Source organism: Vombatus ursinus, unplaced genomic scaffold (genome assembly GCF_900497805.2).
Source record: "Vombatus ursinus unplaced genomic scaffold, bare-nosed wombat genome assembly UNPS02014774.1, whole genome shotgun sequence".
NCBI lineage: Eukaryota > Metazoa > Chordata > Mammalia > Diprotodontia > Vombatidae > Vombatus > Vombatus ursinus.
Window position 1 is genome coordinate 8,303,240 of NW_020954552.1, and position 22,216 is coordinate 8,325,455.

A 22,216-nucleotide genomic window follows, 5' to 3' on the forward strand; every position below is an offset into this window, starting at 1 on the left:
GCAATTGTACACTTTAAAAAATGCCCTATTAATCCAAAGGAAACACTTAACACTTTTACCAAATCTACTTTGAAATCTTAGGATAACAAACGTAACAAAAATCAAATCAAAACTGTTTGATGCAAATGTAAAAGTCATTTTACCTTTCTAATCTTATTTCCTATTACTCTGTTTTCCTATAATTCAGTGAAACTGGTCCCCTGAAAGTTCTGGTTGCCATCCAGCTATAATGCTCATGCTACTTTCTCTTACTAGAATACCCTCTTTCACTGTCTTGGACTGCTGATCTCCTACTCATCCTTAAAATCCCAAATAGAATATGCCTAGTTTCAGAAAGTTGTCCAGATTTCTCTATTGGTGATGGCTATAGCTCTCCGATTGTAAATAGCACTCTAATGTACTTGTCATATAATTTTATGTGTTAAAGTGTTTGTATCTTATCCTTTACTAGGCTGTGAGCTCTATTGGGTAGGGACCAGGTCTTAGCTAAACTTTTGCACTTACTTGAGTGCTTATCACAATCCACTGTACACAGTAAATGCTTAATAATATTTGTTGAATGAATGGATGGAGCAAATGTTGAGGGATGCAGAAAGCCTTTGGAAAACATGGCCTGAGTTTCAATGAGGAGCATTTTCTAGTGAGGGAAGGGTGTTTAAAGTGGGAAAAGAGTTATGCAATGATGTGAGCTTGTTCTTAGACTTGGGATGCTCTAGAGACAATTGTATAGCTGGCTATATCACTGACTTTTCCCCTCCTTTTCTCAAATGATGTTTCCTGGGAGGTGGCAAAGCTTATTCCCTTTCCTGCATCCCCTCCCTAGTTTCTTCTTTAAACAGGTTGTATTTCCAACAGGCACTCAGGAACATGTTTTCAATCACAGTTTCCCAACCACTTCCATGTGGTTGACTTTGACTTTCATCTTTAATGCCTGTCTTGGAGGGTGAATTTTAAATGCTGGTGTAGCTGGATGAAAATTCCCAGAAAACAAACAAACAAAAAAAAAAACCTTTCATGTCACAGTTTTGACATACTATTTGTTTGTCAGATGAAGACCAGTATGGTTCCCAACTAAGAGTCCTTCAATATTTCAAGGGGAAGGAGGCAGAAAAATGGCACCTGGGAGTTATATTTTATGATTAAATTCCCACATCAGCTTATTTCATATCAAAGTTGGAAGGGGCAGAGGGAAAGACAGATACAATCTTCTCAACACATACATGCATGCATGCTTCTGCACATGGTCACAAAGTTGTAAAATCAAGAAAAGCCATGTGAGCTAGCATCCTTAGGGAACCACTAGCAACAGGAGATAGAATATGATGTCCGGGATTGACTAGTATGGTGAAACACATAAGAAATAATGAGGTCATGTCACATTCAAGAATGAATCACCAGTGTATGTTTAAATGGCTAAGTTTATACGTATATTTGCAATGGTATTTTCTGGCTTGTCTGTAAAAGAGTTAGAGGGATCTTTGGCAGTTACAGGGGGAAAAAAAGAAAGAAAGAAGAAACAAACAAACAAACAAACCAAAAAACCCACCCAGCCTTTCTCAATATAATGGCCCTATTTTAGTTAACATGTTGTCAGTCTTTAATGACTAGTGGTGTAACAGCTGGTTTTGATGTCATTTCTTTTGAGGCCACTAGATTACAAGCAGTTTATTGCATTCTTCTTCCCAGACTGCTCCCTGGATACAGCCTAAAGTCAAGAGGTTAAAGGTCTAAAGCCATAAGCTAAAGGATTTGTCATCATTTAACAGGTCACTTGTTGCTATGTACTATGCAAACTAGAAATTTTAAGCAAGCCTTTCAGAATGATTTAATATGTACCATATTTTTGGATTTCAGTGGGAAAGAATTGAGCCGATCCAGTGGTGGGATGAAAAACCAAAGAGTAAATGTTTATGTATATTTGTACATATATGTTATATTTATATATGTACATTATATATAATATGCAGGTATGTGCTTATATATGTATATCTTTATATAGATACATATGCACATGTGCTTGAACATAGGGTGATAGTATTGTATCATCTCAGTTGTCTAAAAAACATAAATACAGATCTATACTTAGTAATCTCTGTAAATTGTCCTCTGTAGAAGAGACATTAAAGCGATAGTGTGGCTTTGAAGGATCTCTAGGTAATACATCCAAATCTAAAGGCAAGAGGGGACAAAGGACAGGGTTAGACAACCCACAGACAACAGAGGGCACTAAAGGTCACCAAGCCCTATTGTTTACTCAGGACTGATTTGTAGCTTTTCAGTCAATCAGAGTCTGACAGTCCAGCTATGTTGTACCAGCCAAGGGCAGTCTTTGTTCAGGGGAGGAATAATGCTTTGAAGACAGGACTTGGCAAAACAGGAAGGCAGGAAACCCAGAAGAGAATAGATGTAATAGAGGTGCTATTCGCCCCCCTTCGAAGCCTCACTGGGGTGTGTGTGTGTGTGTGTGTGTGTGTGTGTGTGTGTATGTATTCTCCAGTCTTCACCCTCTATGCCTACCCTCCAATTCTGAAGGAGACAGAACTACCTTTCTGCTATTTCAGACTCACTTGATGTCAGTGTACCGACTTGAGGCAGCACTTCTATTTTCTACCTTCAAAATACAAGCCAACTGCAATTTTCAGTTCCCAGTGAAAGGCTGTAAATAGAAATTTGGAGAAGTTCCCAGATCATTTGGAGCCTTTTGAGCCCACTGCTCTTCTCTAGCATTACCATTCTGGACTTTACATCAAGATGGCGACATTATGGAGTTAGTTCAGTCACACCCCATTTCCTGTGTAGCTGTTGCCCTCTAGAGACTCTAACAAGAAAAAGAAAGCACATAAAATGAGTCAGATGACTCGCTGCCAGGATGCATTATATTGTTGGTTTTTCCTTCACAAACTTTCCAATAGTATTTATTCTTTCAGCTTTCAACTCATTTTTTAATTCTTTTATCTTGTCCTTATCATTTCTGCAAATGTTTGAGTGAAAAGGAAAAAAATGAAAACAGGTAAGTCCAAATAGTTTTCCAAACTGCAAACACATAAGTGCTGCTTTCTGGACTATTCTGAATAATCTATATATGGTTCTCTGAGTTCTGAAGAAAAGGGAACATCTTGGGATTCTGGCATATTTGCTTTAAAGTTTCTGAGCCTTTGTTGACACGGTGTTTGATTTGCAAGGTAGTTGGGTGGAGTTTCTGCTTCCAGGTGTCATCTATGTAGAGTGTTAGCTTACATAGTTTTGGGATTTGTATTCTGAAATAATTAAGAAGGTTCAAAAGAATTGGTTTATGAATTAGTAATATTATAATGGATTTTTCCCCCATTTTCCCCAAGATGTCTGGGACACAGGATATCATGATGGAAAGGATATCAGCAGAAAGACTTTTGATTAGAGGTGGTCCAGGTAAGTAACAAAAGTGAGAAATAATTGACAAATGACCAAATGCTCCCTTGGTTTCCTCGAAATGTCAAGAAATCTAGAGGAAGAACCCATAGTATCCTGTAGAGGATTTATGGTGGTCATGAACAAATGTCACAGAGATTGAGAAACCATGGTTGAGTTGGGACTCATAATATTGGAAAATCCACATTAGTGATATCAGAGAACCATCAAATTATCTAAGTATTTGGGACACAGTTAAAATTTCATTCAATTGAAATAATATAACAAAATTATTTTTTCTGTACTAAGGCATGAGTAAGTGTCATGATCATCTGTTAAAAATATTTCTTATATGATAAGTAATCCAGTGCAACAAAGGTTTTCTCTTAGCTGGCTGCTAGGTGCTGCAGTGGGTAGAAGGTTGGGCCTGGAGTCAAGAAGACTGAGTTTAAATCCAGCCTCAGAAACTTCCTAAGTGTGTGATACTAAGCAAGTCACTTAACTTCTATTTGTCTTGGTTTCCCCAACTGTCAAATGGGGATAATAATAATAATAATATCACTGATTTCCAAAGGTTGTTGTGAAGATCAAATGAGATAAAATGCTTAGCACAGTGCCTGAAATATAGTAGGTATTTAACAAATACATGTTCCCTTCATTTACATTTTGACAGTTACCATCTATAATTTTGAAAAAAGATTATTTGGTTATATATCATTTGTACTATATAAGTGTGTATGGGATGGGATGTGAAAGGGAAGAGGGTTTGAAGAGACTAATGGATGACGAAAGAGCATCTTCATAGCAAAGCAGCAAGTACCCTCTAAATCTGCTCACACCTTCTCAATTTTAAATTTTCTATCTCAAAAATCCTCATCCAGTTCATCAGAAACTGTACTCACAAATTAGCTCAAGATCCTAGCACTGTAACATGTCAAAAATACCAAGGAGAAGAGTGAAGGGTCACGGTGCTCACACAACACTCGTTTTTTCCTCCTAACTCACTTCAGTCCTAAAGCCCTTGATTTCAGTTAAGAATTCACTACAGAGGGACCAGGAGTGACTTCTACTTTCCACAGGCTGAGAATGTGATTTCTGACAATGTATTCCTAATGATATACATGGAGTCCCCAAACTGCAATTTTAAATAGCTTTTAAGACCGGACCAACATTTTGAGGATACCCTCTATGTGTGTGTGTATGTATGTATGTATGAATGAATGCCTTTGTTTATTACTAACCTTAATCCCACTTAATCCCATTATTCATCTGTTTCTGTACTCAAATCTCAAAAGCCCACATCATTTCTTTCTTGCAATTATTATACTAGTCCACATCAGGATCTAACCTTTAATCTTTCCCTCAGGGCTTTCTTTGAGAGAGTCAGTCAGCAGTGGAAAGAACATTGGTCATGGAACCAAAAAACTTGGTTTCTCATCCCACATCTTCCATGGCCTAGCTGTGTGCCTAGACCTCAATTTCCTCCTTGGTAAAGTTGGGGTATTTGACTGGGAGGTCTCCTATAGCTTCACAATCTTGTGCTTTTTTTCTAAAAAGAAAGAATGAAAAAGAAAAAGAAAAATCATTATATAGTACTTCAATTTGAGGCCCTGGTAGGCACAAGCATTACCACTGCTTCTGGAATAATTTACATTTAAAAAAATTAGACTTGATTATTTTCATCTAATTCCCTAAATCTCACAGGGTTGGCTGAAGGAGAAATGTCTAGTCAACTAGATGTCCTTTCTTCAGGAGTTGGTTCCTCCATATCATACCAGGTTCTGGAGGAGGTGGGGGTAGGGAGAGGTGATGATGAATCTAGGGTTAGACTATTACCAAGATAATAGGTACAAATGAAATAATATTTGTAAAGTGCTTAGCACAGTGCCTGGAGATTAACAAATGCTTGTTGCTTTCTCTCAACCCTTCCTAAGCTCATACCTTTCATTCCTTCCTGGGGCAGGAGTAAGGCTTTATAGATGTGATTGAACCATTGTGATAATTTCTTTTGCTAAGTGTTGTTGGAGTAAGTATTGATTAGCAGCAGAATAAGCCTTTCGACTTTTTCATCTTCTCCTGCACCAAAAACTGGACAGATGGCAATCATTGCCAATTTAACTGCCTTTCCTGTCCAACCATTGGCCCACCATGGAGCTTCTAATTTCTTCTTCTCCGCTCGGAAAGATAGGGGATAGTTGCAAGTGATACTTTGCACTGCCTGACAATGCTGCCCCCTGGACCAAAATAGTCTATGGCAAGAGTTACTGTATAAAATAGGTGCCTTTTCCTCTGGCTACAATTGTGTTCGTTGTCTCCAAGTCAGACAAGTCCGAATTTCTAGTCCACAAACAAGAAGCTATAGTTCCCAAGTGACTATATAAATTCTCAAATCACCCATCCTTATTAAAAAAAAAAAAAAAGACTGCCTACTTTGTTCTAGCAGGACTTTGTGTGTCTCCCTCAGTGGGAACATGTCAGGGTTTCTATTCAAAGTCTTATTTTTGAGGGATTTGTGGAATTCCTCTATAAGAATTTTTTGGGGGCTCAAACAGATTCAGATCTCCTCCATGTTTAGAATGATATGAATATAAAAGGCATTTACTAGCTATTATTTAAAATGTTGCTTTTGCTTTATTTATCTTAAAAGGCTCTCATTAAATAAAAATTTTAAGCATTGCTCCACACAAAATTTATTTACTTTTTACATAGAAAAATTTATAGCAATTTTCACCCCCCTTGAATTCAACTAAGTTATATATGGTTAACTTGTTTCATCTACATCTTATTTTTGGGGGGGCAATTATTCTTAAACTCACATATCCTCTCTCTTCCCCCCAGACTCAGACCTTCTCCTATTTAGAATTCTGTATTTTATAATAATTGGTAATAAAATTGTTTGAAGTACTCTGTGTCTTTTTCTTTCATTAAAAAAAATTAATAAGACTTTGTTTTTTAAGACAATATTAGGGTTTGACCAATTATAAACCAAAGACAAGGAATTCAAAGATATGATCTCATGTGCAAAGAGGTATGCTATTTTTCTTGCTATTGATGGACCATAGGCCTTGGAACATATATTTAATATCTTGGGTTCCTTTATTTTTTAATAATTTTTTAAAATTTGTTTTACAAGTGAGCATAATTTTCAATGTGCCTTCAACATTTCTTTGTACAGTTGATGAAGAATGCTATATATTTTTAGTGTTAATCAGCCTTTTGTGGTTTCCTTTATTTCATCTCAATCAAAATGCATGATTCAGACCACCATTGGCAATGAATCAGCAGTAACTTCCTGTTTCCCTGACCAGTTCTGAATAGCTGTGTACTAAGAAAAAGGGAGTGGCCCAAACTATCTCATACAGACCCATATCCTGAATTTCAATGGAAGGAATAAAACTCTCTTTCCTTTTCCTTTCATTTAAAATTTATTCCCTGAACATCTTTCATCATATTACATTGGTGCCCATTGGAACCCTGACAGGGTAGTCATTGCCATGGCAAACATTTCATCTGAAGAGTAACTCACAAATCACAAGGATCATGGATCCCAGAATGTTAGAGCTGGAAGGGACCTTAGAAACTACTTAATCTGTTCAATGTACAGGTGGGGAAACTGAGACCCAGAGTGGTCAAATGATTTTCCTGAGGTCATACAACTGTTGGATGAATCTTTCATACCTCAAGGAAGGGGAGAATCAGGGGAAAAGGGAAAATCTTCAAGTGATGTTTACCCACTTCAATGAACTTGACAAAATTTTACTTGAATAGGGTGTGTGATTTATTAATTCCTTTCCACTTATTCAACAAACATTTATTGAACTCCTACACTGTGTTGACCATTCTATTAAGCTCCTGCAGAGCTTATCATTTTTTGGAGTGACAAGGCAGAAACAGAGAACTAGTAAAATAGTATATGGTAAGTGCATTAACAAGTACATAAGAGCATTAGAGAGTTTCTTGCTACCCAAGTACATAGATGGAGCTGAGGTTTCATCATTTTGATATTCCCTTTAGCAACACAGCAGATAAGCTATCCATCCATCATGCCTTGCCCTCACCAGTCCATCTTTTCTTCATAGCATACATTTTCCTTTGGACTACTGTTTTTATTAATGTTCATCATAGGTTATATGTTACAGGTTCTAGGTCTTAGTCTGTTCACATCTACCATGTATCTCTCCATTGCCCTGCATGGGCTATTTATTGTCAATTCTTTTGAAACTGTCATGTTGTATATCTTATAGCCATGTAGCAACAATAGTAGAATGTTGGCATTAAAAGATGGTTATGTGATTTTGGGTAGAGTTTGCGGTCATTTAAGGAGTTTTGAGATTTCCTGTGGTTAAAAAAGAAGTGCTTTGTGCGGTTTAAGAAGATGGCTAATATTGACCAAGGGGATCAGGGAAAGATTAATGGAAAGTGGCATTTAAGCTGGGCTTTAAAGGAGGGGCAGAAGTAAAATAGGCAAAGAGGGGCAAGGGTGACCTTCAGAGCCCAGAGATCACTTTATGAAAAGGCATTAAGGTGTGAGAGCACATTGTATGATAAGGGGAGTGAGAAACTAGTACAGAGTTGTCCAATTTGGTTGAAGTGTAGAGTACATGGAAAGGAATAATAGGAAGTGAGGGATAAGCGAAAGATAGCAGATTGTGGAGGATGTTGAATCCTGGACCCTGAAGATTTTCACATAGAGGAATGTGAATAGCACCCTAGCTATTATCTGTCCAGGACAGTTGGAAATCCAGAGTCCTTCACGAGCACCCTGTGACAGTTCCTAAAAACAGTTTATATCTGTGAGCCTTGACCAATCATTTCTCCAATGTTTGGCAAGAAAATGGATGCGATGTGCCTTTCCAACATGGATACTGGAAGGAAACATTTCATAATGAGATATGGTAGCTTTAGAAGGAAATTTTGTTTGACCCATCCATGGAAAACAGAGAGAAGAGGTCAGATGATAAAGAAGGAAAAAATGTTTTTTTCCCCCCTTGAAGCCATTATTTTTGTTTTTTTGTTTTTTTGTTTTTGTTTTTTTGCTAGGCAATGGGGTTAAGTGACTTGCCTAGGGTCACACAGCTAGTAAGTATCAAGTGTCTGAGGCCAGATTTGAACTCAGGTCCTCCTGACTCCAGGGCTGGTGCTCTATCCACTGTGCCACCTAGTTGCCTCCATCATTTTTTTCAATTAAAAAAATTCTTTTTAAAATGTTGAACATTCACATAACACTTTTTAAAGCCTCCTTGCAGATTTTGAGACAAAAGAGTTTTCTAAGAAGTTGATGTACTAATACCAATGAGATACATTTTCTGTTTTTCCAAATATTTGAGTTATAAAGAGGTCTAGGATTATGCCTCTCAGGCCTAAAGGTGAGAGGAATCATATATGTTTACATACGATAAAGAAAAAATAATGCTCAAATTCCAAGGCAATATAATAATGGAAACTCATTTTGTATAGCCCCCCATATAGTTTTTGTGTGTAGGAAAAAATTTTAAATATGATTTTTAATCCTTTTAAGATTCCTGAATTTATTAATATTTCCTTAAATCCCATCATATGAAGAAACCATGACCACATAGAATAAAGGATATATTTCAATGAGTGTCTGTATATTTTGTCTTTTAGTTTAAATTGCAACTCCTTGATACTCTAATAAGCTAAACTCAGAATAATAATAATAGGTGGGACTTATATAACACCTTAAGTTTTGCAAAGCAATTTACAAATACTATCTCTCATTTTATACTCACAATAATCTTGGGGAGGCAGGTTCTGTTATTATCCTTATTTTGCAGATGAGGCAATTGAGGCAGATAGATGTTAAGTGACCTTCCCAGGTTCACACAGCTAGGAAATGTCTAAAGATGATTTGAACTCATCTTTCTGACTCCAGGTCCAGCACTCTACCCATTTTGCTGCCCTGTAAGTGCTAGAGAAGGTTGAGATGAAAGGGCATTCCGAAGGGAATAGATACAGCTAAGAACAGAACAGTGTGATGATGATTCACATTCACTCTAGAAGAGTGTAAATTAGCTTCATCAAGTCACCAGGTGCCATTTAGTACAATGAGCAATACTTGGCAGCTGTGTTACTAGAAAGAGATTTTGTTGTTATTGTTGTTGGTCTTGTTGTTTTTTAAAGATAGGTTTCTATCTTGCCCAAGGTAGAAGTGCAGTGGCACTCAGGGTCCTACTCACACTATTGTATGTCATGGAAGCTTTGATCTCCTGCTTCTAACCCTGTCTAGTTCATCTATACTTAGGCAATCTGGTGGTGCCCTGATATGGGAGATTCACCATATTCTTTTTTCTTAATTGTTTTTAAAATTTTTACCCAGTTACACATAAAGACAATTTTTAACATTCATTTAAAAAATGTTGAGTTCCAAATTTTCTCTCTCCCTCCCTCCCTCACCTACCCCCTCCCCAAAAGTAAGCAATTTAATATAAGTTATATATGTTCAGTCATGCAAGACATATTACCAGATTAGTTATGTTGGACTCATCCCGTTTAATACCAAACTTAGTACATACATCAGATTGGCTTAGCCCATTGTAGTTCGTAACTCCTGATTTCAGTTGATCCGTTTGCCTTAGCCTTCCTGGGTACAGGGATTTCAGGAGTGTGCCACCATGCCCAGCGTGAATAGAAAGAGTTAAGATAATCTCTGAAGTTGTCTCACACCCAGTTGTACAATGAGAGAATCTGCATCAGTAAAAAATAATATCAGAAAGACAAATTTTTTTTTATTTTAGGGTGATAAACACTCACAAGATGGTTCCTTTTGCAAAAATGCCAGCTTTGGTGTTAGCATGTTTATGAAGTTTTCTTTCAAAACTTAAATATTTTACTTACTTTTTCTGTTTCCTTTATTTTTACAAGCCAGAAATATGAAATTCTAACTCTTTTTTCCCATTTTTCTTCCCGAGCATTATTCATATTTTGTCTTATTCTCAGAATAACATTTCCTAAAATAAAACAGACAAAAGCATTTTTATTTTTCAATTCCCAAACCTGCAGAGTCCTGGGAATTGTGGATGTGGTAATGGACCAGAAATTAAAATCTGCACTGGAAAAAAATGCTGAAAACATAGGAACCTAGGAAGATAAATTGATAATATGTGTGAATTAGTTAGTTTAGGAATCTGCTGAAAAAGCTATCTTTAAACTATCTGCCTTTCTGTTTGGTTAGGCAGTCCTACCAGGTAAGGAGTAGTTTTAAAGAGCTGGGCTTGATCAAAATAGACACATTCTGCTGAACTAAAGACAAGTTGTAGTTTCCACTAGGGTTATCCCTTTCTTAGAGGTTTATATGTCAGTAAAAATGAAAGAAATCACCATCTACTTAATTGGTCGAAACTCTTGGCTTGATAGTGCAAAATTCATTACTGTTCAGATGTTTAATAAGAAAATGTCCTCCCAGCGCTCCAAACAGCTTCTGTTCCCAATTTTCTTTTCAAATCATTGATGTGAAATGATTCTATTGACACTAGCTATTGAAGTAAAACCCTTGGTTTAGGGAAACCATGTCCAACGTTTATCTCAATTGGCTGAATTTATAAATTTTTATTTATTCTTCATCTATTTTGTATGTGAGTAGAAAAACACAAAGTCAGATCAAATACATGCATAGAATAAAGCTATGGGGTTTAGACCAGTTCACAGGGTGTGGGGGGAGCAGGGGATTCTGCTTTAGTTTGCAATGAAAGGCTCTGATATAGTTTCCTATCTATAGGCATAGCTGTGAATATGCTTAGTCACTTTTTCAGGGTGCCTAACGATTGTGTTTCTGCCTTAATTTTCTAAGTCTTTGCTTTTGTCCACAAAATTCCTGAATCTTTTTTCTCTCCTCTCCTCTCCTCTCCTCTGCTCTATTCTCTCTTCTCCTCTTTTTTACCATCTTTAGTGGTTGGGCTAACTTTGAGACCAATGGCAGTGACCCACCTGCTTTGATTTGTGGGTGTTGCAGCACCTCTTGGTCATTTGGGGAAAGTATGGGAGGAAAGGAGCTCAGCTGTTAAATTGCTTGAACTGACTCAGTTTTTTATCTCAAGTCAAGTTATGATTCCAATAGTGCCAAGATACCTCAAATAGCCTTTCTGGGAGTTAGGGGCATCCTCTGTCACTTGAAGTCAATACAGATCACACATCTACCTTTGGTCATGTTAATCGGGGTCCATCATGTCCATTGAAAATAGCTTCTGGGATGGAGCAAGGAACTAGGCCACTAGCAGCACCTCTTTGTCCCTCCCATATGGATGGGACATGATTCCAAAGGATTAGCTAACAATTATATGCTCTGAACTGATCAATTCAGTTAATTTACTGTGCAAAGTAAATTGATCCTTCAGAACAAAGGGCTTTGTCAGCAGGGAGCTACCTGAGAAAGCAGCATGCCTGTGTAAACAGTTCTGTCCTTGCCCCAGTGTGGAGTGGCCCTGCACCATATGGTGCCACTATGAACTTATTAGCTGACGGATTAACTGATCTCAGCATTTGGGATCCCCAGTTTCCAGCTGTGAGAATGATTGATGGGCTAACTACTGCTCCAGTCTTGGAAGTTATTTCCTCCATTTAACAGAGTCAAGAAGACAGAAAATTGCCCCCTTTGTAAATGCTAATCTCACCACTCCTTCGAACACCCAACATAGCAATTTATTCAAGGCAAAGTCTTAAAATTGGTATAGTGCACATCAAATGCATACTAATTAGCAATTTCTTTTGAAGGCTCCATCACTTATTAAGGGTCTCCTTTTCCATATGTTCATCATGCCCCACTTCACCCTTTAATTACAAAACAGCACTTTCTACTAATTGTGAGAAGGTATATTGTGCCCAGAATCTCTATTAAATGCTATACCTTCTAAGGCCTAATTTAGGGTCATGTAGAAGGCAGACAGATAAGTAGGCAAAAACGCTTATAACTATCATCAGCAATTTTAGGCATATATGGGCATTGTTCAAGAGGGACATCCCACTGAAGATGGCAACTATGGAGCTCTTATCAATGGGCATGACTATAACATTTGGCAGAAAAATAGGGATGTTGTTAACAAATGGGATCTCTCCAATGTGGAAGGAACCTACATTAATAAAAAAGGATGACTTAATGATATGATTTGTGATACACCACTTCATAACCTGTACACGGGCACTACGGTTTCAATGAAGCTAATACTTTGTCACTGATTTATACTCCTGGTATCTTAAACTGATATACTCTAGCTGTATTAAAGCAAAAGGAAATTTACAAAAGACACCTGAGTAATAAATTTTCCTTATCTTGTCAGTGTTGATGTTTCCTCTTAACCAAAGTTCAATGCTTTTATGCCTTTATGACACCTAGGTAACTCTAGCCTTGATTCCAGTTATATACCTGTCATTTATGGGCTATCATTATCAACAGCACTGTAATATTTCTACTCACATACAAAACAGAGGATGAAGACATGGTCAGCCCCTTTCCATGGTCCTTTATTGCTGCAGAATCTTGTAGATAATTTAGTGATGGTTTTTAGTAGACGTTCTTGGCAACAGAAGGAAAGACTGCTGGAGGTCCACTGGCCATGTCTGCTGCTGAATGTTACTGGAGCCAAAGGATTCTGGAAGAAAGGAGAGACTCCCAAAATTTGAAATTTAGGACTAATCCACTTGGGGGATTATTCGGTTTTTCCATCATGTGTCTCTAATGTGGAAGGAACTTCCATTGATCAAGAGCAAACTTGACTTCACCAGACAAACAGAAAATAAAAGCCTGTGAATATCAGGAGCAAGAGAGGTAGTAATTTACCAACAAGAATTCAGATGAAATCTATCTCCAGTTAGGAGGAGGGGATAGATTTGTTCTTAAGATTCAATTCACCTGGGATTTTTTAAGCAAGGTGACCACCATGTTGCTAGAGGAGATACACAGGTGACTTTCAAAATGCATGTATTTCATATAGATTCTATCTTTGCTCTTTGACAAATCATTGCAGATGATTCCTGTTAATAAGTCTGTTATTCTATGGGGCTCTGTCCTTCATCTTTCTGGCCTGCCCAATATTTCTTCTCAGAGACTGCCTCTGTTGAACTGTTTCTCAACACCTTGATCTGTTTTCCTGTTGTCATTTCCAACTTTTGGTCTCACATTTTTATTGCTAGCGCTTCTATATATTCCCATAAAGCTTTGCCCATTTTCTGTATTATTCTCACATTACATCCATCAACATTTTTGTTTAATCAGTTTTCATTATCAATGTCACAAATATATGTGTGAAAAAAATTCACGTTTGTCTCTTTCCTAAAAAGAACATCCACAAATGGTCATTAATGGAAAGATGAGTACATTAGGTACACTGTTATATGTAGGTAGCTGTGAATTATTCCAACTGCTATGGCAAATAATTTGGAATTAAACAAGCAAAATGAATAAATCAATTAATACCTGATAAATAATCAATTAATACAATTAATATCACTCACTACTGGACATATACTCCAAAGGAGGGAAGAACAAAAAAATGGTCCAACATACATTAAAATATTCATACCAGTATTATTTATAGTAGACAAGACTAGAAATAAAATGGGTGGGTGCTCATGATTTTGGAACTGCCAAACTAGCATACAATGGTAATTTGGTAATGGAATGGTATACAATGGTAAATGGCATATGATGGTAAATACAATGGTAAGGGGAAGTTATCATGAGTAGAGAAATGATGAACCTGTAGAATACAGAGAAATGTGGGAAGATTTGTATGAATTTATGCCCCATGAAATAAGCAAAACCAGAAAACAAACAAACTACACAGTGTCTAAGATGGTAAAAATTAAAAGAACATTGAAAGGAAGATGAACTGTGAGTAATTGGAGTAACCAATCTTGGTCCCAGAGAACAGATAAAAGATACTTCTCTCCTTTCAGCAGAGGAGCCCATCATGGCAGAATGCCTCATACATTCTCAGAGGTGGTCATTATATCAATTGTTCTGCTAAATCGCTTTCTTTTGGTTACGAGGGAGGATTCAGTTCCTAGGGGGTACATACGTTATCAGGAAATGACTGTGATACAAAAACCAAAGGCATTCATCAAATTTTTTCTTAGTCATTATAACTAAAAGGACCATAGGAATTAGAGATGGGGAAAACTTAGAGATCTAGTCCAACCTCATACCTTTATGGATGGAGAAACTGAGGTTCATAGAGGTTAGGTGACTTTCTTTAGATCACACATGTGGTTGAGAGCAGAGATGAGATTCCAATCTTGATCCTCTGACTGCAAATCTAGGGACCTATCCACTAATTTGGGTGACGTCATAGTGCACAGAGCTTTGGGCCTGAAATCAGGAAGAATCATCTTCCTGAGTTCAAGTCTGTCCTCAGACACTTACTAGTTGAGTAACCCTGGGCAAATCATTTGACCTTGTTTACCTCAGTTTCTCATCTGTAAAATGAGCTGGAGAAGGAAATGGCAAACCACTCCAGTATTTTTGCCAGGAAACCCCCAAAAGGGGTCATGAAGACTAGGATACAACTGAAATTACTGAACAACATCTACTAAACCACATTATTGTCCACCTAAGAGAAGACTGAAGGGGAATATGGTAACTTTCTTCCAGTATTTGAAGGGCTGTCATTTGGAAAAGGTATTAGAATTATTGTCTTTGGCTTTAGAGGGTAGAGCCAAGAACAATGGTTGAAATGACAAAGAAGCAACTATGAGAATGATATCCGGGGGAAAATACTACCCAAAATCAGGGCTGTTCCAAGGGGGCAAGGAGGACCCTGAGAGCTACTATGGTGGCTTTTCCTTCTATGAAGGTATTCAAGTAGAGGCTAGACAATCGAAGTGCTCCATAGCTACTCATATAATGTTGAGAGATCAAGAGAAGGGGGAATTTATTGGAGGATGTGAAAAATGTTGGGCAGGTTGAGAAGGTGTGGATGGAGCTAGATCTGTTCTTCTGGATGAAATGCCCACATTTATGAACTAATAGTAATACTAATAGTTAGCATTTATATATCACTTTAGCTTTTTCAAACTGCTCATTTATCTCATTTGAGCCTCATAAGAATCCTGTAAGGTAGGTGTTACTATTGTTTTATTTTCCAGATGAGAAAACTGAGTCTGAAAAGGTTAAATGCTTTGCCCAATGTCACATAGCTAATAAGCAGGAATTGAACTCAGTTCTTCCTGACTCCTGATCTGGCACTCTTACCCACTGTGACACCTAGCCTCCACTTGCAGATCCTTTGATGTATTGAACCTGACTGGAGAGAGGAAGGAAGCAAGGTGACCCATTGGGAAATTATTATAATATTCCTGGGGAGAATGGAGGAGAGCTTAGATTAAAGGATATGGAGTGACAAGGAACACAGCTGTGATTCATACTAGCTTTAAGAAAAAAAGACATGCAGAACCTTACAAACACTCCCTTCAACCACTATTAGAAAAATGTGGGCGGCTGCCCTCCTCCTCCCCTTGCCCTCAGCTTTCACTTCACAGAAGCCTTGGATATACAAGGAAATGCTATCTCTATATGGCAGAGAGACAGGGTCTGACTCAGGAAATAAAAGCAACTTGGGCCTTTGTATGTGATTGTTTGCCTTCTGTGTATCAATTTAGGGGGAAATTCAGAGAGAAGCCTTTCTCTAAGATCAGGATTGTGGAGCAAGCTCCAGCATTTGACAGATTTTGTAGGCAGATCGCTTAGAGGTATTATGTTAGCTGCAGGAACGGCCTGGACCTAAAACATTCATAGTCTGAAATAGCGTAGGTAAAGGAGGCAGCAGTAACCAAATTTGGACTCTGGAAAGTGGCACCTGGGCATACTGTTCCCTCCTGGAGACAGTCATTAATTGTAGGAATCCATGAACAGGAAACTGATCAATGTCAATACCATTTTGTAGCAGTAGAGTAAGGTACTGTATGAGAGAGAATGAAAGCTGGGAGAGGCCTCCAATGCATTGAGCATTGGGAGGGATCAATGAGAGGATACTGGGATCACTTCCTTGTATTTAACTTTATCCCCTAGGTTGAAGCTATTACCCAAGGGACAATGGCTGTGTTCCTTAAGTTTAAAAAAAAATACCATTAATCTTGCCTGTACAGGGTTGCGGAGACTACTAATGCATAGGCCAGGGATATGTGGAAACCAGTGGAACCCACTAGAGTTCATATATACATATATATATATATGTATGTATATATATATGTATACATATATATATGCATGCATGTATGTGTGTGTGTATATATATATCTATATATATAGATAGATAGATAGATAGATAGATATGTATGTATGTATACCTTTCAACTCAGCTGGGTGACTGAAGTCTTGCTTTTATCTCTTAAGACATGTCCACCCTAGAGTTCTGTCCAAAGTTGCTCCTGATTCTTTCAGAACAATTTAAATCCTTTTTCCATGACAGGCCTTCAGCTATTTGAATACAATTATCTATTTGGTTCTTTCCAGGTTGAACATTTCCAGTCCCTTCAACTGACCCTCATATGAAACAGGTTTAAGGCCCTCTGGACAATCTCTGGCTTATCAATATCCTTAAACAAAGGTGCTGAGACCTGAACATAATACTCCAGATGAAGTCTGAGGACCTCAAGACTACAATGGGATCATCACCTCCTAATTCCCAGAGACTATTTCTTTCTCGGGCAACTAGGTGTCGCAGTGGATAGAGTGCTGGGTCTGGAGTCAGGAAGACATCTTACTGAGTTCAAATCTGGCCTTAGACACTTACTAATTGTGTGACACTGGGTAAGTCACTTAACCTTGTTTGCCTCAGTTTCCTCATATGTGAAATGAGCTGGAGAAGGAAGTAGCAAATCAGTATCTTTACCAAGAAAATCTCAAACGGGGTCATGAAGAGTCAGACATGACTGAAAAACAACAACAACAAAATCTCTTTGAAGCAGGCCAAGATTGAATGAGCTTTTTGGAGCTTCCACATGACATTGATGACAATTCTTTGAGAAAATGGAACTGCCCCATCCAACATAACCAATGCATCTGTACAGCATGCTTTCTTTTTTTTATTAATGTATTTTGAGCTATCAACAATCACTTCCATAAGTTTTTGAGTTTTAAATTTTTCTCCCCCTCCCTCCCCACCTCCCTTTTCTACACAGCTCGCCATCTGATATAGGCTATACATATATATTCCTATTAAACATATTTTCCCATTAGTGATGTTGTAAGTAAAAATTAGAACCGATAGGAGGAACCACCAGAAAGAGGAAACAAAACACAACAGAAGAAAAAAAATTGCAAATAGTGTGTAGAGCATACTTTCTAAGCCAAAATATAGGAAACGTGGTCTGAAAAAGGATATTTCTTTTGCAAAGGAACAAAGCAGCCCAAAAGCTCATACCGCTTGGTCCCCTCATTAAAAGTATATTTGACTCTCTTGAAATGGACACATTCTAAAATAATTCACTGTTGATGTGCCTATTTTCTTTGTCCAGACCTGTGATTTAATTACTTATGGAACTCCTTAGTGACAAAACTCATTGATCTGCAATGTATAATCTTAGTGGCCTGGGGCACAAAAAGGTTAAGTGACTTATTCAGGGTGAAGCAGCTAATAAGCATCAAATGCAGGATTTGAACCCAAGTCCTCCTGACTCCATGGCTAGCCTGCTATCCACTATACTACACAGGCTAATGTAGTGAAATCATAGGTCTAGACCAAACATAACAACAAAACATAATAACAAAAAATAAAAAAAAGCTACTGTTGTAGACCAGCACTCATCAGTGCTTGGCACATAGTAGGTGCTTAATAAATGTTTGTTGACTCTGACTCCAAGACTTGCTTGTTTCCTACTTTTTTTTGTCTATGTGCCTGGCTTAAGCCTTCCATTCTCCTTGGTACTTAAATGGGGTTTATGTTGATCATATCCCAGGAGGTTGAGAGAATGCCTGTGTGTCCACATGGTAACATGAAAGGGATTTATGCTAGTTTGTGGAGATTTATACAGCATTTGCCCATTCTTGATCATTGACTTTTTCCTTTGAATAGGGGAAATCAGGTTCAATATCAATCTTTATTTCTTTATCCCACACTAACAGTAGGGGAAATGTCTCACAAAGATTTGTAGGTAATATTTGCTACAGATAAAACAATAATATACATGTGAAAAATAACAAGAAGCATAAATAATTTGGAACCTGAAAATATTTACAAAGCATCTTAATAAAACTGATTTTGGTGTTATTCCCACAATAAAAACAAGTGAATAGTGGCAATGAGAAGCTAAGGTAATCAAGATCAGAGTAGTGATGTGCTTTATTGATAAGGGTAAGTCTGCCCTAGTAAGTAGATAGAAGATTGCACAGACACTGCATAGCAGAAAGAACGTTGGACTGGGAGTCAAAAGATACCACTGGATTCCTGGTTTCCACAGATTTCTGATTGTTGCTTTCCTAGCCTCCACAGCTCTAAACAGACAAGATGAATGCCTTTTTCAAAAACCTAAGTTTTATGATCGTGGACAAGACACTTCCACATTTGACTGAGAATTTAGGCTCCCTCTTTGGATCCCTGGACTTCTGATTGCTTGGTCATTTACCTTGTTTTCCAGACTGAGACTGAGCATGAAACTTCCAAGACATTTTCATGTCATTCCCCCCTTGTACTGTTCCCAACTTTCCAATTTTAGTTCTGAGAATAGTAATAAAACCAACACTATTTTTGGAAAGGATGTATCCATCAATTGCCCCATGACTCTGATAACCATCCTTCTGACTTGCCTGTCCAAAACACTCCTGTCTACCTCAACTCTCTATGTGTTATCTTCCTCTATTTAGAATGCAGGCTCCTTGATGAGAAGGACTGTATTTTTTTTTCTAGTATTGCTATCCTCAGCACTTAGCACAATGCCTGGCACATTGAACTTAATAAATGCTATTTCATTCATTTATTCTGGGCCTCAGTTTCTTCATCCATAAAATGAAGATGTTGAAAATTAGAAGGGCTCTAGAATACCTTTCATCTCTAACATTTTATGATTCATGTATGGAATTATACCATATTCCCACACTTCTTTATAGTCTCAAAATTATAATAATTTATAAAATAACTTCATCTTCATTTAAATTAATTTTGAGTCATCTTATAATGCTAGTACCTTGGATGTTCATAACACTTCGCAATTTACAAAGTGCTTTTTAGAAACACTTTTGGTACAGAATGACTAACAGCTCTAGAGAGCTATTGAAACAAATTCTCCACTTGATGCATTGGAGAATAGTTGATCTGTTAAAAAATTTTGATGTCCATACCTGTGCTTTCATTGGTATTGGGAACTACCAAAGAGGACATTCTTTCTGACAAAACAAAAGGTTTCCACTCTGTAGGCTTGGGCACTGAATAGTTTAGGATTTCCCTAGAACTCCACAGCTAGTACGTCAGCAAGAGGATTTGAAATCAGGTCTTGATGACTGCAAGGTTGATTGCCTACACCATAGATGCTTCTACATCATAAAAGGGTAGAAACAGTGCTTTAATACTTAAAGATTAATAATACTTAAAAATTAATACTTAAAGAAATAGTACTTTAATACTTAAAGATGAATAGTTTCATTGCATCTCCACAAGCAGATCAACAAAGGGAAGTCTAGCTGTCAACGGAGTTGTTTGAATTGCTGGCAATACAGCAATGATCGTTTTTTAATTCAGATTCTGAACCACCACTACAAAGGTTCTATGCCCCCTTGTACAAACATGTTAGTTACATGGATAGACACTAAGATGACCTATGCTTTGAAAGGAAAGAAGACTGCTAGATCTATTTTCATCTATGTGTTTAAAAGTGTTTTCTGTCTAAAATTGGTAGCATAGGACAAACAACATTTTTAACTAGTCATTTTTATAGATGATTTTCTTCATTCTTTAAACTTCCTTTTCTTCTTTCAAATGTTTGTTATGACAGTAACTCCTATACAAATGAATGGTCCTACTTTTCATTCATTTGAATCAAAACTAGTGTTGAAACATTTAAGAAAAAAACTTCTTTTTTGTTTTTCACTGAACTGGAGCTTTGAGGGAAAAACCGATGAAAATTGTGTTATTTTTTGACATTTCAGAACTATCTGAAAGGATTAAAATGAATCTTTAAAAATAATAATGATGGCAGTTGGACTAACAGCTCATATGCCAAGTTAAAGTTTGATCTAATTTGAAATGGCCTGAGATTTGAAACCTTAAAAAAAAAAAAACTACTATTTATAATGGAAACTTAGACACAGTAGTACATGGTGGAAGCTGTATCATGGCAGCCAGGTGAGTGGTGATCTTGGAATAAAGAAATGTAATTAAATTGTCTATATCAGGAAGAGAGTTGACTAATCATTCATTGGGAACCTTCCAAGTTATCATTTTCTCCCCTATTAGTTCTCACCTTAATCATCTCTAGGTGTTTTATTTTCAGCTGTAGAATCATGCTGATCAAACTCAGTTATTTCTTTTAATTACTAATGCTGTAAAGATGTTGCATCTTTTCCAAGCTTCCTTACAGCCCACTACCAAATCAATTTAGGCATCTCAAAAGCATTTCTAAAATACCAGATGTTCTGTCAGCTGTGCAGAACAATGTGCTAATAATTATATTTCTCTCTCTAACAGCAGATCAAAGCCCGAGAAGAGGTGACATACACCTAGGATATTCAAACTCTGGCTTGAAGGTCAATTGGATCTGTAGACATATGTTGCTGATTTTGTAACATTAAAGCTAGCTAAAAAGAACAGATAAGTTAAAATGCATATACTTGGAATCTTAGTTTCAGCCCTAACCAAATGTTTACAGAATAGTTTGTAGAGGGTTGCAGTTTCTTGTTATCATACTTATTAAAGCTTGGCAAACCTTTAATAACTGTTCTATCAACAACCCACCAGGGATTTCACTTTAGTCTTAAAATGCTTGGATTTTTGTACATATTGAACAATTTTTAATTGGAGGAACCTGAACCTCTTCCTGATAGGCTGACTACATCTCCTTATGGAAGTGAAGAATGCATTGTCAGCTTGAAATGGCAAGAAGCAGTTGAGGGGTGGGGAATAAAAGCCTTTTGGTTAAGCAGGGAAGGCGGCAGGGTGATAGGCAGCAGAGTACTCCTGACAAACAAACATACTTTAGGCTCTAAGCCATACACGGAAACATTAACTGTACTCAGATTTTAGTTCAGGACCATCACTAGAGTAATCTTCAAGAACCCAAGATCACCTCTATACCATGATGTGGTATTGAAGTAGGACTTCGTTTGTTTGTTTGTTTTGCTTTTTTGGTGAGGCAATCAGGGTTAAGTGACTTGCCCAAGATCATACAGCTAGTGAACATAATGTGTCTGAGGCCTGATTTGAACTCAGGTCCTCCTGATTCCAAGACTGAAGCTCTATCCACTGTGCCACCTAGCTGCCCCCTGAAGTAGGATTTTGAGGAGGACAAAATGATACATTATATGTAATTCCTGTTTTTCCTAGGCTAACGTAGTAGCCCTTTTCATCTGTAAGATAGCAGAGAGGAGTTTCTGGCCAAAACAGAAACAATTAATATTTATGTTCACTCTGACCAATCAGGACCTAAACAATGACCAAATGGAGCTTGGCCAGGGACCTATTGTTGGCCAGTTCGTGAGAGATAGAGTAATTTGGGTTAAGGCATGGTCCTCAAGAGAAAAAAGGTTTCAGCAATCAAAATTACATTCCTTTGGACAGAACACCTGCAGGTAAAGGTATGATACCCTATGGGGACAGAGGGAAGGGAAAGAAAAGAAGGAAAAAAGGAAGGAAAGAGGGAGGGAAGGAAGGAAGGAAGGAAGGAAGGAAGG